At 39.2% G+C, this 18,926-nt stretch overlaps 1 long non-coding RNA gene and 1 other non-coding gene across 2 annotated transcripts in view; one reads left to right on the top strand and one right to left on the bottom strand.

Moving 5' to 3' along the window:
• The window catches only part of LOC147271910 (uncharacterized), a 149,232-nt gene that overhangs the window by 47,697 nt on the left and 82,609 nt on the right, over nucleotides 1-18,926 (bottom strand). The window lies entirely within an intron of this gene.
• On the top strand, nucleotides 2,013-2,084 carry trnaa-agc (transfer RNA alanine (anticodon AGC)). Its single transcript has one exon. It is a non-coding gene; the product is annotated as a tRNA-Ala (tRNA).

The raw sequence follows: 18,926 nt of genomic DNA, 5'->3' as shown, positions 1-18,926 counted from the left end.
GCAGCTTGGTGCTCCAGAAGGAAGAATCCAGACCATCGCTACATCATCAGAGTGAACACCAGCTGATGTTGACCAGTTTAACAAGCCTTTGACTGCTAAATGACATCCAAGCTCAGATTCTCTTGTCCTGGTAGAACAAGTCAGTGTTGAAGAAGATGAGAGCACCAGTCTCTTTCATCCAATGCTGGAACAGCGTTAGACTGAAGGTTAAAGGCAAGTTTTGAACTGAAGAAGCTTCTTGGACCTCTAAACTTCTTAACTCTCTTTCTCCAAGAACTGCGCCTGGACGACGGCCGTTTCCAGCGCTACTTCAGGCTGACGAGGTTCCTGTTCGATGACCTGTTTGTGAGGATCGGTGCCAGGATATCAAGGTCCAACACCAACTCCAGGCTCCAGGACCGTTGACATGACTTCCCTGACGCCAGGGGAATCTCAACGCTGACAGGCTCTCTGGACTCCTAGTCATGAGAATTTGTCACAAAAGTTGAATACTTTCAAATGCATGAATACGCGTCACTCACGTTGCCGGCGAGTACACACACCAGTTCAGCTCTCTACATGGACTTTACATGTGAACTTGTTGCACGAAAATTTGTGTCACGATTGATGTGAACACGCCTTCAGACTGTGAGGGCTGACATCACAGTGAAATGACAGAGATCACAGAGCCTTTGAGATCACAGGCTCAGTTACGTCCAGTTGACCAGATTTTACTTCGCTTCGATCTACGATGACCTGGATGAATGAGAACCTACACAGACATCTTGCCGAACACTATGGGAAGGACATCCTTAGTGTGGTGCGGGAATGCGAAAGGACTGCAAGGAAAATCGCAGACTACAGGAACCATCTACGTTCCAACCTCCGATGCCGCCAATACAACCTCATTCCCACTAGCCTACTACTAGGATCCACCGTGAGGGGCCACAGGGCCAGCAAGATTTTGGAACGGGCACAAAATCAGCTTCTCAACGAGAGAGTGAGACAGGTCCATTTCACCATCGAGGGACTAAAGACCAAGCTAGATCACCTTAATCAAGAGTTATCGCCATTTTTGCCACCCGCCATCTTGGACAAGGTCACCTCCTTCGTTGGGACAGCCCAACTATCTCAACATCAGAAGAGCAAGGAGAGGCAGAAAAGGACTTTCGCTCGCCTCCAGTCTCGCCTCGACCGGGAACGAGAAGCAGAAGGCCCAACCCCAGCGGACTCACAGGACAGGTGGATAAGGAACTTATCCAACAGGGAGCTCACCAGTCCTGAGAAACGCGTCCTTGCCAAAGGAATGAACTTTGCTGTCACCCCGAAACATCTCCCGACGGTGGACCTCATCACTGCCACAGAATCCGCCATCAAGAAGAACAACCTCTCCACCACAAAAGCAGATGAACTACGACTCAAGGTCACAGCGGCCCTCTCCGAAGCGAAGGTCCCCTCTGCCAACCTCTTGGTCCAGGAAAGGAAGGCCTTGAATGCACTGAGCAAAGATGAGAACATCACCATCCTTCCGGCTGACAAAGGAAGATGCATGGTGGTCCTTGACACAACTGACTACCAGGACAAGATCAGTTCTCTTCTCAGTGACATTCACACATATGAGACCTTAAAACGCGACTGAGTTGCTGCTGCCAGCACAGTCCATTAGCATCTGAGTGGTCGGTGAAACTCCCTAACGACCACCCCTGAAACTCCCTGACACCTCACAACGACTGTCGTTTGGGGAGGCCAGGTGAGTCTCGGGAGGGTCGTTTCCACCACATTAGCACTGACCACTCCCACATAGGTTTATAAGCTGGAGTTTCCACACTCTTCACTAGAACTGAAGAAGCCTCTCGGATGAGAGGTGAAACGTCTTCAAGATAAACTTACGTCCATTTGACCAGATTTTACTTCGCTTCGATCTACGATGACCTGGATGAATGAGAACCTACACAGACATCCCTAAAATGAAGAAAATAAATGTTGTGTCTGTGTTTGTGTTCCTGCATCAGTTAAACAGTGACTCTACCAGAGGGGGTGTAGCTCAGTGGTAGAGCGCATGCTGAGCATGTATGAGGCCCTGGGTTCAATCCCTGGCATCTCCAGCTGGTCCTGTGTAGCCTTCATCTTATCAGCTCAAGTGATCCTTAAATGTGACAACAGTCGATTCACTATCAGAAGACATCTTCTCCATGTTCAAGTTGGGCTAACTGTCCACAAATATTCAAAATTACTTTTGAAAATGAAAACATAGATCAAACCTGCCCTGTCAATCACCCACAATGGGCGGGTCATCCCACTCCCTATCAGGTTCCCCACTCCGTGACCCAGGAGGCTCCCTCTCCCTATCAGGACTAGAAATCCATTGGGGTCTCCCTGCTCAGGTAGGAGTCCTGCCCACAACGTTAAGCTGTTGATGTTCTAGAGGAGACAACATCTGATCTTTGTTAGATCCACCAGTCAAAGGTTTTCTTTGAAGGCTGTAGCAGCTGAGAATGAGGGAGAGAGAGAATTAATAACCATCTTAGTGAGGACATTTTGAAAAATGATGACATTTTATTGACTTGTAGCACTGCAAAAATCATCTCCCCTCCAAAAACCCTCTTCTCCAACTCTGTACTCAAGTTGTCTCCTCATCAGGCACCACAGGATCCAGGACGTTCAGTCAAAAAAATCATTAGTGATTTTAAAAATGTCCATCAAACACAAAATAAGACTTCAAACAGGTTTACAACTTTATTTGATGTTGACACATTTTGTCCATTTTGCCTCCACACTGTCCTTCATCACAGCATTTAATATCAGGACTGCTCCCAGATCAGCTCCATGACCTCATCCCTGCACCAGAGTACCGCCCAAGTTCATCAAGGATGGCCAACATGAGAGGGTCTAGATTCACCTCCATCTTTGGAGGTTGTTGGATTTCCTCCTGAGGACCGTCAGGCTGTTTCCTTACTTTGCTGTGACCCAACAGCAGACAGCAACAAGGACTGTGGTGCACTTGGTAAAATCACCATCTGGAGTCTGGACCAAGATGCTGATGTGATCCTTTGATGAGTTTAGAATCAGTCAGAGATCAAAGACTGGAGCAGGAATTCAATGCACAGAACCCAGAGATCAAAGACAGAATTCAGACATCAAACACAGAATTCAACTATCAATCAATGTGAGGAACCAGCGTCTCATGTGAAGATGCTTCTGAACTCATGAAGTGAAATCCTAACAAATAGAGATGAATGAGTCCAACTGGGACTGGCGACCTGTCCAGGGTGTACCCCGCCTCTTGCCCGTAGATGCTGGGATAGGCTCCAGCCCCCCCGCGACCCTTAATAGTAAGGAATAAGCGGAAGATGATGATGGATGGAGACCAACTGGACCTGAACAGGAGAGAAATAAAGGAGTTGTTATGTAATTGTTATTGATTTCCAGGCCAGGTGAGGGTTGGATTTTGTTCGTTCATGTTGAAGTGAACTGACAGTGGGACTGAGGACCTGGGCTGAAGTCCAGCTCACTGCTGGTTTAATAAAACCACCTGATTGTTTTTCCTATCAGCTCTGATCTGATGGAAGAAACAAAAAGCCAAACTTCATTCGTCCGTGTCCAAACTCCAAGTCTGTTGATGTGCAGCACTCCAGTTATTTGTTTCTTTCCAGACAGAAGCAGGTTGGTGGAGGAATAAAACCTCAACAGTGAACAAACAGCAATGAGAGAAGTGAACCCTGCACTCAGAGAAGTTGTGTCTGCACTCGCCAACCAGGAAACGCGTCTATCTTCTGTGTGACTGAGGCAGCTGCTCAGAGCTGCGTTTCTCAGCTGTGTGGGGGCGGGACTCTGTGTGCCCCGGCTCAACCACGAGACCTCTGTGTACACTGTCAAGAAAAAAAACTATAAAAAAACGGTAAAAAGTCTGGCAGCAGAGTTTCCAGACGAATACCGTCAAATTACAGTGATGAACTGTTCCACAAAATTACATGGAATAAACTGTAAAAATACACAGCAGCTTTCACAGTCCCAACTCATTAAATTACAGTACATTAAAGGTGCCATAGAGAGGTTGAAGGGGTATTAATTCTTGTTCTGTGGTGTGATATGTAACCCCACAAAAAATGGTTGGGTCTGTGATGGCTCAGTAGCTTCCTAAAAGGCTCTCTGAAACCGCTATGTTACCATGTTGGGTTTAGAATGCCTCATTTGTCCCTATTGGGTTGTTTCTGACCTCATCTGGCAACCTCATTATTTATGCAAGTGCATGAGTTGACGGAGATCAGTTGCAGTTGTTTATCTGGCAACCTCATTTAACTACTACTCGGTGATTGGCTGCCCTCACTGTCACTGAAAAGAAAGTACTCCCACTTTCTTGGCTAACTGTCGCCAGTGCTAAGTGTGACGGCTACTGTCAATTGACAACATTCCATATCATACAACAACATTCGTAAGATAAGATACCAAGTAGCCACGGCCCATTCGCAGATCCAGCCGTATATGCAGTGGCGGGGTGACTGTCGGGACAACTGGGAGTTTTCCTGGTGGCCTGGCCCCTTGGTAGCCTGCCTGGCTGGCGAGATTCCTTCCCCCTCAAGCCAGGCCAGGCCAGCTAGCGACAGACAGCGCAGATAAAACAAAGGTCTCAGTTGTATCGAGGCCATTCCTTCAATCAATCTGCTCAGTCAGTGCTGCTGCTGCAGGCTCCAGTTGCGACACAAGAGCGCTGCACTCACTCGGCTCGCTCGCATAATCGCCCCCCCCCCCGAAATATGTCAAAGGGGTGTGTGTGAGTGGGGGGGTGGGGGGCACTGACTGAACTGTGACGTAACACTTCAGCCAAAATCGCATTGGTCCATTTTCCCACGGCGATTCAAAAAAGGGGAGATCCTTCAAACAGAGGTTATGACACTGCCTCACACTTGGTGTGTGTTCCCCACAGCTGGGGGACGCTGAAGAAACACCAAAAACACAAAAACAATGATTTTCATTCTAGGTGCCCTTTAATTGTTGATAAATGTGAATTAAACTGCAGGAAAAAAGGCCCATCACGTAAAAACACATGAAGAACAAGGACCTTTCAGGTTCTTCTCTAAGTTCAGGGCTCTTACTGGTTCATGTATGAAACAAACCAGTCTATGAGCAGGAATTTCCCATTAAAAAGTTCATTTGACAGTGGAAAAGCAAGCATAGTGATTAAAATTGCCAAGTTTAAGGTCAATCACTGTCAATTGAAGCTATTTAGTTGTTACTTTATGAAACTGAGCCAACTTTCTACAGTGATTTCCTGTTAGATTCTGGTTTCTCCAAGTATAAAAACTACAACAATGTATAAACACAGAATCTGTACTTTGAACAATAGAGAATTTCTACATATTTACAGTATCACTCCATCACTTTAGAGGATTGGAATGTAAAATAATCATTGGACAATGGAAATCATTTATCCTTTAACAAAACAACTTCAGTGCAGAGTTGATAACTGCACTTCAAAATTTGAACTGGTGTCCACATCAATGTGGAATTTGAGGAGGCCACAGCCACCAAATTTCCCAGAGTTCTTGACTATTTGCAGTCTCTTCCCTTGGAGAAGTCAAGTGGAACTACAAGACAAGGAGCAGAAATCCAAGCTGCTGGTGGACCACGTGGTGCTGTGTTGATGCTACTTTCCCACTAAAAGGGGATCGTGCAGGAATGTTCCACACGGTTGACCAAACTTCCATTGCAGAAGAGATTCAGGCAGTTCCACCCACGCCATGCATCCTTGTATGCTGTAAGTGTGAGGCAATACAATACAGTATGTTTCAGTGACATACATTGAGACAGAAGACCTGGTTTATTGGGAGATGTTTATTGACATGCCAATTGGATTGTGGTGCCAATATGGCTGACTTGGTCGGTGTAAATCTTATCATCACAAAACAAAGTACACACAAATGTTCAAATTACTTTTCTAGACTTTAGTCCCCAAAGGAATTTCAGGCACCTGAAAGTGACTTTCATAAATCTGTGTGTCTGTGTACAGTACATGTCCCAAAAATGGAAATTAAAATTATTGGTCCCCAATCTCAAGGATAAAATTACGCAACAGTGATGTAGCGAGAGTTGCTACAAACCTCAAAATGATGCTACAGTGATGTAGTGAGAGTTTCTACTAAACTTAAAATAATGCAACAGTATTGTAGTAAGAGTTGCTACGAACCTCAAAATAATGCGACAGTCATGTAGTGAGAGTTGCTACTAACCTCAAAATAATGCGACAGTGATGTCGGAAGAATTGCTAATGATCTCAAAATGATGCTAACAGTAATGTAGTGAAAGTTTCGAATAACCTCAAAGTGATGTTGACAGTCATGTGGTTAGAGTTGCGAGTAACCTAAAAATGATGCTGACAGTGATGTAGTAAGAGTTGCTAATAACCTCAAAATGATGCTACAGTGATGTCGTAAGAATTGCTAATGATCTCCAAATGATGCTACAGTGATGTAGTAAGAATTGCTAATGAACTCAAAATGATGCTAACAGTAATGTAGTGATAGTTGCTAATAAACTCAGTGATGCTGAATGTAATGTAGTAAGAGTTGATACAAACCTAAAAATGCGACAGTGATGTGGGAAGAATTGCTAATGATCTCAAAATGATGCGACAGTGCTGTAGTAAGAATTGCTAATAAACTCAAAATGATGCTAACAGTAATGGAGTGATAGTTGCTAATAAACTCAGTGATGCTGATAGTACTGTAGTAAGGGTTGCAACAAACCTTAAAATAATGACACAGTAATGTGGTAAGAGTTGCTACGAACCTAAAAATAATGCGACAGTGATGTCAGAAGAATTGCTAATGATCTCAAAATGAGGTGACAGTGATATTCTTAAGACTTGCTAATAAACTCAAAATGGTACTGACGGTAATGTAGTGATAGTTGCTAATAAACTCAGTGATGCTTACAGTAATGTAGTAAGTGTTTCGAACAACCTCAAAGTGATGCTGACAGTCATGTAGTAAGAGTTGCTACGAACCTCAAAATAATGCGACAGTGATGTAGTAAGAATTGATACCAATCTCAAAATAATGCAACAGTGATGTCGTAAGAATTGCTAATGAACTAAAAATGAGGCTAAAAGTAATGTAGTGAGAGTTGCTAATAAACTCAGGGATGCTTACAGTAATGTATTAAGTGTTTACAACAACCTCAAAGTGATGCTGACAGTCACGTAGTAAGAGTTGGTACGAACCTTAAAATAATGCAACAATAATGTAGTAAGAGTTGCTACGAATATCAAAATAATGCGACAGTGATGTCAGAAGAATTGCTAGTGAACTCAAAATGATGCTAACAGTAATGTAGTGAAAGTTTTGAATAACCTCAAAGTGATGTTGACACTCATGCGGTTAGAGTTGCGAGTAACCTAAAAATGATGCTGACAGTAATATAGTAAGAGATGCTAATAACCTCAAAATAATGCTACAGTGATGTCTTAAGAATTGCTAATGATCTCAAAATGATGCGACAGTGATCTAGTAAGAATTGCTAATGAACTCAAAATGATGCCAACAGTAATGGAGTGAAAGTTTCGAATAACCTCAAAGTGATGCTGAAAGTCATGTAGTAAGGGTTGCTACGAACCTCAAAATAATGCGAAAGTGACATCGGAAGAATTGGTAATGATCTCAAAATGATGCTACAGTGATGTCGTAAGAATTGCGAATGACCTCAAAATGATGCGACAGTGATGTCGTAAGAATTGCTAATGAACTCAGTGATGCTTACAATAATGTAGTAAGTGTTTCTAACAACCTCAAAGTGATGCTGACAGTGATGTAGTAAGAGTTGCTACTAAACTCAAAATAATGCAACAGTAATGTAGTAAGAGTTGCTACGAACCTCAAAAAATGCGAAAGTGATGTCAGAAGAATTGCTAATGATCTCAAAATGATTCGACAGTGATGTAGTAAGAATTGTTAATGAACTCAAAATGATGCTAACAGTAATGTAGTGAAAGTTTCGAATAACCTCAAAGTGATGCTGACAGTCATGTGGTTAGAGTTGCGAGTAACCTAAAAATGATGCTGACAGTGATGTCGTAAGAATTGCTATTAAACTCAAAACGATGCTAACAGTAACGAAGTGATACTTGCTAAAAAACTCAGTGATGCTTACAGTAATGTAGTCAGTGTTTCGAACAACCTCAAAGTGATGCTGACAGTCATGTAGTAAGAGTTGCTACTAACCTCAAAATAATGCTACAGTGATGTCGTAAGAATTGCTCATGAACTCAAAATGATGCTAACAGTAATGTAGTGAGAGTTGCTAATAAACTCAGTGATGCTTACAGTAATGTAGTCAGTGTTTCAAACAACCTCAAAGTGATGCTGACAGTCATGTGGTTAGAGTTGCTACGAACCTTAAAATAATGCGACAGTGATGTCGGAAGAATTGCTAATGATCCCAAAATGATGCGACAGTGATGTAGTAAATATTGCTAATGAACTCTAAAATGATGCTAACAGTAATGGAGTAAAGTTTCGAATAACCTCAAAGTGATGCTGACAGTCATGTAGTAAGAGTTGCTACAAACCTCAAAATAATGCTACAGTGATGTAGTAAGAGTTGCTACGAACCTCAAAATAATGCGACAGTGATGTCAGAAGAATTGATAATTATCTCAAAATGATGCTAACTGTAATGTAGTGAAAGTTTCGAATAACCTCAAAGTGATGCTGACAGTAATGTAGTAAGAGTTGCTAATAACCTCAAAATAATGCTACAGTGATGTAGTAAGAGTTGCTACGAACCTCAAAATAATGCGACAGTGATGTCGGAAGAATTGCTAATGATCTCAAAATGATGCGACAGTGATGTAGTAAGAATTGCTAATGTACTCAAAATGATGCGAATAATAATGGAGTGAAAGTTTCGAATAACCTAAAAATGATGCTGACAGTGATGTCTTAAGAACTGCTATTAAACTCAAAAAGATGCTAACAGTAACGTAGTGATAGTTGCTAATAAACTCAGTGATGCTTACAGTAATGTAGTAAGTGTTTCAAACAACCTCAAAGTGATGCTGACAGTCATGTAGTAAGAGTTGCTACAAACCTCAAAATAATGCTACAGTGATGTTGTAAGAGTTGCTACAAACCTCAAAATAATGCTACAGTGAAGTCGTAAGAATTGCTCATGAACTCAAAATGATGCTAACAGTAATGTAGTGAGAGTTGCTAATAAACTCAGTGATGCTGAAAGTAATGTAGTAAGTGTTTCGAACAACCTCAAAGTGATGCTGACAGTCATGTGGTTAGAGTTGCTACGAACCTTAAAATAATGCAACAGTAACGTATTAAGAGTTGCTACGAATATCAAAATAATGCGACAGTGATGTCAGAAGAATTGGTAATGATCTCAAAATGATGCGACAGTGATGTCGTAAGAATTGCTTATCATCTCAAAAGGATGCTAACTGTAATGTAGTAAAAGTTTCGAATAACCTCAAAGTGATGCTGACAGTCATGTAGTAAGAGTTGCTACAAACCTTAAAATAATGCTATAGTGATGTAGTAAGAGTTGCTACGAACCTCAAAATAATGCGACAGTGATGTCGGAAGAATTTCTAATGATCTCAAAATGATGCTAACAGTAATGGAGTGAAAGTTTCGAATAACCTCAAAGTGATGCTGACAGTCATGCTGTTGGAGTTGCAAGTAACCTAAAAATGATGCTGACAGTGATGTAGTAAGAGTTGCTACGAACCTCAAAATAATGCGACAGTGATGTCGGAAGAATTGCTAATGATCTCAAAATGATGCGACAGTGATGTAGTAAGAATTGCTAATGTGCTCAAAACGATGCGAATAATAATGGAGTGAAAGTTTCGAATAACCTCAAAGTGATGCTGACAGTCATGCTGTTGGAGTTGCAAGTAACCTAAAAATGATGCTGACAGTGATGTCTTAAGAACTGCTATTAAACTCAAAAAGATGCTAACAGTAACGTAGTGATAGTTGCTAATAAACTCAGTGATGCTTACAGTAATGTAGTAAGTGTTTCAAACAACCTCAAAGTGATGCTGACAGTCATGTAGTAAGAGTTGCTACAAACCTCAAAATAATGCTACAGTGAAATCCTAAGAATTGCTAATGAACTCAAAATGATGCTAACAGTAATGTAGTGAGAGTTGCTAATAAACTCAGTGATGCTGAAAGTAATGTAGTAAGTGTTTCGAACAACCTCAAAGTGATGCTGACAGTCATGTGGTTAGAGTTGCTACGAACCTTAAAATAATGCGACCGTGATGTCGGAAGAATTGCTAATCATCTCAAAATGATGCTGACAGTCATGTAGTAAGAGTTGCTACTAACCTTAAAATAATGCAACAGTAACGTATTAAGAGTTGCTACGAATATCAAAATAATGCGACAGTGATGTAGTAAGAATTGCTAATGAACTCAAAATGATGCTAACAGTAATGGAGTGAACGTTTCAAATAACCTCAAAGTGATGCTGACAGTCATGTAGTAAGAGTTGCAACGAACCTCAAAATAATGCGACAGTAATGTAGTAAAAGTTGCTACGAACCTCAAAATATTTCGACAGTGATGTCGGAGGAATTTTTAATGAACTCAAGATGATGCTAACAGTAATGTAGTGATAGTTGCTAATCAACTCAGTGATGCTTACAGTAATGTAGTAAGTGTTTCGAACAACCTCAAAGTGATGCTGACAGTCATGTAGTAAGAGTTGCTATGAACCTCAAAATAATGCTACAGTTATGTAGTAAGAGTTGCTACGAACCTCAAAATAATGCGACAGTGATGTCAGAAGAATTGCTAATGATCTCAAAATGATGCGACAGTGATTTAGTAAGAATTGCTAATGAACTCAAAATTATGCTAACATTCATGGAGTGAAAGTTTCGAATAACCTCAAAGTGATGCTGACAGTCATGTGGTTTGAGTTGCGAGTAAATAAAAAATGATGCTGAAAGTGATGTCGTAAGAATTGCTACTGAACTCAAAACGATGCTAACAGTAATGTAGTGATAGTTGCTCATCAACTCAGTGATGCTTACAGTAATGTAGTAAGAGTTTCGAACAACCTCAAAGTGATGCTGACAGTCATGTTGTAAGAGTTGCTACGAACCTCAAAAATTATGCGACAGTGATGTCAGAAGAATTGCTAATGATCTCAAAATGATGCTACAGTGATTTAATAAGAATTTCTTATGATCTCAAAATGATGCTACAGTGATTTAGTAAGAATTGCTAATGAACTCAAAATGATGCTAACATTAATGGAGTGAAAGTTTAGAATAACCTCAAAGTGATGCTGACAGACATGTAGTAAGAGTTAATACGAACCTCAAAATATTGCGATAGTGATGTCGGAAGAATTGCTAATGATCTCAAAATGATGCGACAGTGATTTAGTAAGAATTGCTAATGAACTCAAAAGGGTGCTAACAGTAATGGAGTGAAAGTTTCGAATAACCTCAAAGTGATGCTGACAGTCATGTTGTTTGAGTTGCGAGTAAATAAAAAATGATGCTGACAGTGATGTCGAAAGAATTGCAAAACATCTCAAAATGATGCGACAGTGATTTAGTAAGAATTGCTAATGAACTCAAAACGATGCTAACAGTAATGTAGTGATAGTTGCTAATCAACTCAGTGATGCTTACAGTAATGTACTAAGTGTTTCGAACAACCTCAAAGTGATGCTGACAGTCATGCAGTAAGAGTTGCTACGAACCTCAAAATAATGCGACAGTGATGTCAGAATAATTGCTAAAGATCTCAAAATGATGCGACAGTGATATAGTAAGAATTGCTAATGAACTCAAAATGATGCTAACATTAATGGAGTGAACGTTTCGAATAACCTCAAAGTGATGCTGACAGTCATGTAGTAAGAGTTTCTACGAACCTCAAAATAATGCGACAGTGATGTCGGAAGAATTAATAATGATCTCAAAATGATGCGACAATGATGTAGTAAGAATTGCTAATGAACTCAAAAGGGTGCTAACAGTAATGGAGTGAACGTTTCAAATAACCTCAAAGTGATGCTGACAGTCATGTAGTAAGAGTTTCTACGAACCTCAAAATAATGCAACAGTGATGTCGGAAGAATTGCTAATGATCTCAAAATGATGCGACAGTGATGTAGTAAGAATTGCTAATGAACTCAAAATGATGCTAACAGTAATGGAGTGAACGTTTCAAATAACCTCAAAGTGATGCTGACAGTCATGTAGTAAGAGTTGCAACGAAACTCAAAATAATGCGACAGTAATGTAGTAAAAGTTGCTACGAACCTCAAAATATTTCGACAGTGATGTCGGAGGAATTTTTAATGAACTCAAGATGATGCTAACAGTAATGTAGTGATAGTTGCTAATCAACTCAGTGATGCTTACAGTAATGTAGTAAGTGTTTCGAACAACCTCAAAGTGATGCTGACAGTCATGTAGTAAGAGTTGCTATGAACCTCAAAATAATGCTACAGTTATGTAGTAAGAGTTGCTACGAACCTCAAAATAATGCGACAGTGATGTCAGAAGAATTGCTAATGATCTCAAAATGATGCGACAGTGATTTAGTAAGAATTGCTGATGAACTCAAAATGATGCTAACAGTAATGGAGTGAAAGTTTCAAATAACCTCAAAGTGATGCTGACAGTCATGTAGTAAGTGTTGCTACGAACCTCAAAATAATGTTACAGTGATGTCGTAAGAATTGCTAATGATCTCAAAATGATACGACAGTGATGTAGTAAGAATTGCTAATGAACTCAAAATGATGCTAACAGTAATGGAGTGAACGTTTCGAACAACCTCAAACTGATGCTGACATTAATGTAGTAAGAGTTGCTACGAACCTCAAAATAATGCGACGGTGATGTCAGAAGAATTGCTAATGATCTCAAAATGATGCGACAGTGATTTAGTAAGAATTGCTAATGAACTAAAATGATGCTAACAGTAATGGAGTGAAAGTTTCGAACAACCTCAAAGTGATGCTGACAGTCATTTAGTAAGAGTTGCTACGAACCTTTAAATAATGCAAAAGTCATGTAGTAAGAGTTGCTACAAACCTAAAAAATAATGCGACAGTGATGTCAGAAGAGTTGCTAATGATCTCAAAATGATTCTACAGTGATTTAGTAGGAATTGCTAATGAACTCAAAATGATGCTAACATTAATGGAGTGAAAGTTTCGAACAACCTCAAAGTGATGCTGACAGACATGTAGTAAGAGTTAATACGAAACTCAAAATATTGCGACAGTGATGTCGGAAGAATTGCTAATGATCTCAAAATGATGCGACAGTGATGTCGTAAGAATTGCTGATGAACTCAAAATGATGCTAACAGTAATGGAGTGAACGTTTCAAATAACCTCAAAGTGATGCTGACAGTCATGTAGTAAGAGTTGCAACGAACCTCAAAATATTGCGACAGTGATGTCGGAGGAATTTTTAATGAACTCAAGATGATGCTAACAGTAATGTAGTGATAGTTGCTAATCAACTCAGTGATGCTTACAGTAATGTAGTAAGTGTTTCGAACAACCTCAAAGTGATGCTGACAGTCATGTAGTAAGAGTTGCTATGAACCTCAAAATAATGCTACAGTGATGTAGTAAGAGTTGCTACGAACCTCAAAATATTGCGACAGTGATGTCAGAAGAATTGCTAATGATCTCAAAATAATGTGACACTGATTTAGTAAGAATTGCTAATGAACTCAAAATTATGCTAACATTCATGGAGTGAAAGTTTCGAATAACCTCAAAGTGATGCTGACAGTCATGTAGTAAGAGTTAATACGAACCTCAAAATATTGCGACAGTGATGTCGGAAGAATTGCTAATGAACTCAAAATGATGCGACAGTGATGTAGTAAGAATTGCTCATGAACTCATAAGGGTGCTAACAGTAATGGAGTGAAAGTTTCGAATAACCTCAAAGTGATGCTGACAGTCATGTGGTTTGAGTTGCGAGTAAATAAAAAATTATGCTGAAAGTGATGTCGTAAGAATTGCTATTGAACTCAAAACGATGCTAACAGTAATGTAGTGATAGTTGCTAATCAACTCAGTGATGCTTACAGTAATGTAGTAAAGGTTTCGAACAACCTCAAAGTGATGCTGACAGTCATGTAGTAAGAGTTGCTACGAACCTCAAAAATAATGCGACAGTGATGTCAGAAGAATTGCTAATGATCTCAAAATGATGCTACAGTGATTTAGTAAGAATTGCTAATGATCTCAAAATGATGCTACAGTGATTGAGTAAGAATTGCTAATGAACTCAAAATGATGCTAACATTAATGGAGTGAAAGTTTCGAATAACCTCAAAGTGATGCTGACAGACATGTAGTTAGAGTTAATACGAACCTCAAAATATTGCGACAGTGATGTCGGAAGAATTGCTAATGATCTTAAAATGATGCGACAGTGATGTCGTAAGAATTGCTAATGAACTCAAAATGATGCTAACAGTAATGGAGTGAACGTTTCAAATAACCTCAAAGTGATATTGACAGTCATGTAGTAAGAGTTTCTACGAACCTCAAAATAATGCAACAGTGATGTCGGAAGAATTGCTTATGATCTCAAAATGATGCGACAGTTATGTAGTAAGAATTGCTAATGAACTCAAAATGATGCGTACAGTAATGTAGTAACTGTTTCGAATAACCTCAAAGTGATGCTGACAGTCTTGTACTAAGAGTTGCTACGAACCTCAAAATGATGCGACAGTGATGTCGGAAGAATTGCTAATGATCTCAAACTGATGCGACAGTGATGTAGTAAGAATTGCTAATGAACTCAAAATGATGCTAACAGTAATGGAGTGAAAGTTTCGAAAAACCTCAAAGTGATGCTGACAGTCATGTACTAAGAGTTGGTACGAACCTCAAAAAATGCGACAGTAATGTAGTAAAAGTTGCTACGAACCTCAAAATATTGCGACAGTGATGTCGGAAGAATCGCTAACGAACTCAAGATGATGCTAACCGTAATGTAGTGAAAGTTGCTAAGAAACTCAGTGATGCTTAGAGTAATGTAGTAAGAGTTTCGAACAACCTCAAAGTGATGCTGACAGTGATTTAGTAAGACTTGATAATGAACTCAATTCAATGCTGCAGTGATGTCGTGAGAATTGCTCATGAACTCAAAATGATGCGAACAGTAATGTAGGGATAGTTGCTAATAAACTCAAAGTGATGCTGACAGTCATGTACTAAGAGTTGGTACGAACCTCAAAAAAATGCGACAGTAATGTAGTAAAAGTTGCTACGAACCTCAAAATATTGCGACAGTGATGTCGGAAGAATTGCTAATAATCTCAAACTGATGCGACAGTGATGTAGTAAGAATCGCTAATGAACTCAAAATGATGCTAAATGTAATGGAGTGAAACTTTCGAATAACCTCAAAGTGATGCTGAAAGTCATGTCGTAAGTGTTGCTACACACCTCAAAATAATGCGACAGTCATGTATTTAAGTTGCTACGAACCTCAAAATATTGCGACAGTGATGTCGGAAGAATTGCTAATGAACTCAAGATGATGCTAACAGTAATGTAGCGATAGTTGCTAAGAAACTCAGTGATGCTTAAAGTAATGTAATAAGAGTTTCGAATAACCTCAAAGTGATGCTGACAGTCATGTAGCAAGAGTTGCTACGAACCTCAAAATAATGCCACAGTAATGTAGAAAGAGTTGCTACGAACCTCAAAATGATGTGACAGTGATGTCAGAAGAATTGCTAATGATCTCAAAATGATGCGACAGTGATGTCGGAAGAATTGCTAATGAACTCAAAATGATGCTAACAGTAATGTAGTGATAGTTGCTAATCAAGTCAGTGATGCTTACAGTAATGTAGTAAGTGTTTCGAATAACCTCAAAGTGATGCTGACAGTCATGTACTAAGAGTTGCTACGAACCTCAAAATAATGCGACAGTAATGTCGTAAAAGTTGCTACGAACCTCAAAATATTGCGACAGTGATGTCGGAAGAATTGCTAATGATCTCAAAATGATGGTCACAGTAATGGAGTGAAAGTTTCGAACAACCTCAAAGTGATGCTGACAGTCATTTAGTAAGAGTTGCTAATGAACTCAATTTAATGCTGCAGTGATGTCGTGAGAATTGCTCAACAACTCAAAATGATGCTAACAGTAATGTAGTGATAGTTGCTAGTAAACTCAAAGTGATGATGACAGTAATGTATTAAGAGTTGCTACGAACCTTAAAATAATGCAACAATAATGTAGTAAGAGTTGCTACGAACCTGAAAATATTGCGACAGTGATGTCGGAAGAATTGCTAATGAACTCAAAATGATGCTAACAGTAATGTAGTGAAACTTTCGAATAACCTCAAAGTGATGCTGACAGTCATGTAGTAAGTGTTGCTACGAACCTCAAAATAATGCCACAGTAATGTAGAAAGAGTTGCTACGAACCTCAAAATGATGTGACAGTGATGTCAGAAGAATTGCTATGATCTCAAAATGATGCGAACAGTAATGTAGTAAGAATTGCTAATGAACTCAAAATGATGCTAACAGTAATGTAGTGATAGTTGCTAATCAAGTCAGTGATGCTTACAGTAATGTAGTAAGTGTTTCGAATAACCTCAAAGTGATGCTGACAGTCATGTAGTAAGAGTTTCTACGAACCTCAAAATAATGCGACAGTGATGTCGGAAGAATTGCTAATGAACTCAAAATGATGCTAACAGTAATGGAGTGAAAGTTTTGAATAACCTCAAAGTGATGCTGATGGTCATGTGGTAAGAGTTGCTACGAACCTCAAAATAATGCGACAGTAATGTCGTAAAAGTTGCTACAAACCTCAAAATAATGCAACAGTGATGTCGGGAAAATTTCTAAAGATCTCAAAATGATGCGACAGTGATTAAGTAAGAATTGCTAATAAACTCAAAATGATGCTAACAGTAATGGAGTGAACGTTTCGAACAACCTCAAAGTGATGCTGACAGTAATGTAGTGAAAGTTTCGAATAACCTCAAAGTGATGCTGACGGTCATGTAGTTGCTACGAACCTCAAAATAATGCGACAGTAATGTAGTAAAAGTTGATACGAACCTCAAAATATTGCGACAGTGATGTCGGAAGAATTGCTAATGTTCTCAAAATGATTCTACAGTGATTTAGTAAGAATTGCTAATGATCTCAAAATGATGCTACAGTGATTTAGTAAGAATTGCTAATGAACTCAAAATGATGCTAACATTAATGGAGTGAAAGTTTCGAATAACCTCAAAGTGATGCTGACAGACATGTAGTAAGAGTTGCTACGAACCTCAAAATATTGTGACAGTGATGTCGGAAGAATTGCTAATTATCTCAAAATGATGCGACAGTGATTTAGTAAGAATTGCTAATGATCTCAAAATGATGCCAACAGTAATGGAGTGAAAGTTTCGAACAACCTCAAAGTGATGCTGACAGTCATGTAGTAGGAGTTGCTACGAACCTCAAAATAATTCGACAGTGATGTCAGAAGAATTGTTAAGGTCTCAAAATGATGCAACAGTGATGTCAGAAGAATTGGTAATGATCTCAAAATGATGCTAACAGTAATGGAGTGAACGTTTCGAATAACCTCAAAGTGATGCTGACAGTCATGTACTAAGAGTTGCTACAAACCTCAAAATAATGCGACAGTAATGTCGTAAAAGTTGCTCCGAACCTCAAAATATTGCGACAGTGATGTCGGAAGAATTGCTAATGATCTCAAAATGATGGTCACAGTAATGGAGTGAAAGTTTCGAACAACCTCAAAGTGATGCTGACAGTCATTTAGTAAGAGTTGCTAATGAACTCAATTTAATGCTGCAGTGATGTCGTGAGAATTGCTCAACAACTCAAAATGATGCTAACAGTAATGTAGTGATAGTTGCTAATAAACTCAAAGTGATGATGACAGTAATGTATTAAGAGTTGCTACGAACCTTAAAATAATGCAACAATAATGTAGTAAGAGTTGCTACGAACCTGAAAATATTGCGACAGTGATGTCGGAAGAATTGCTAATGAACTCAAAATGATGCTAACAGTAATGTAGTGAAACTTTCGAATAACCTCAAAGTGATGCTGACAGTCATGTAGTAAGTGTTGCTACGAACCTCAAAATAATGCCACAGTAATGTAGAAAGAGTTGCTACGAACCTCAAAATGATGTGACAGTGATGTCAGAAGAATTGCTATGATCTCAAAATGATGCGAACAGTAATGTAGTAAGAATTGCTAATGAACTCAAAATGATGCTAACAGTAATGTAGTGATAGTTGCTAATCAAGTCAGTGATGCTTACAGTAATGTAGTAAGTGTTTCGAATAACCTCAAAGTGATGCTGACAGTCATGTAGTAAGAGTTTCTACGAACCTCAAAATAATGCGACAGTGATGTCGGAAGAATTGCTAATGAACTCAAAATGATGCTAACAGTAATGGAGTGAAAGTTTTGAATAACCTCAAAGTGATGCTGATGGTCATGTGGTAAGAGTTGCTACGAACCTCAAAATAATGCGACAGTAATGTCGTAAAAGTTGCTACGAACCTCAAAATAATGCAACAGTGATGTCGGGAAAATTTCTAAAGATCTCAAAATGATGCGACAGTGATTAAGTAAGAATTGCTAATAAACTCAAAATGATGCTAACAGTAATGGAGTGAACGTTTCGAACAACCTCAAAGTGATGCTGACAGTAATGTAGTGAAAGTTTCGAATAACCTCAAAGTGATGCTGACGGTCATGTAGTTGCTACGAACCTCAAAATAATGCGACAGTAATGTAGTAAAAGTTGATACGAACCTCAAAATATTGCGACAGTGATGTCGGAAGAATTGCTAATGTTCTCAAAATGATTCTACAGTGATTTAGTAAGAATTGCTAATGATCTCAAAATGATGCTACAGTGA

This window comes from Aulostomus chinensis, chromosome 1 (assembly GCF_037954235.1).
Source record: "Aulostomus chinensis isolate RoL2024-O1b breed Wild chromosome 1, RoL_Achi_v1.0, whole genome shotgun sequence".
NCBI classification, from domain to species: Eukaryota; Metazoa; Chordata; class Actinopteri; order Syngnathiformes; family Aulostomidae; genus Aulostomus; species Aulostomus chinensis.
Note: the sequence above shows the minus strand (reverse complement) of the source record. Positions and strands in the feature narration are given on the sequence as shown.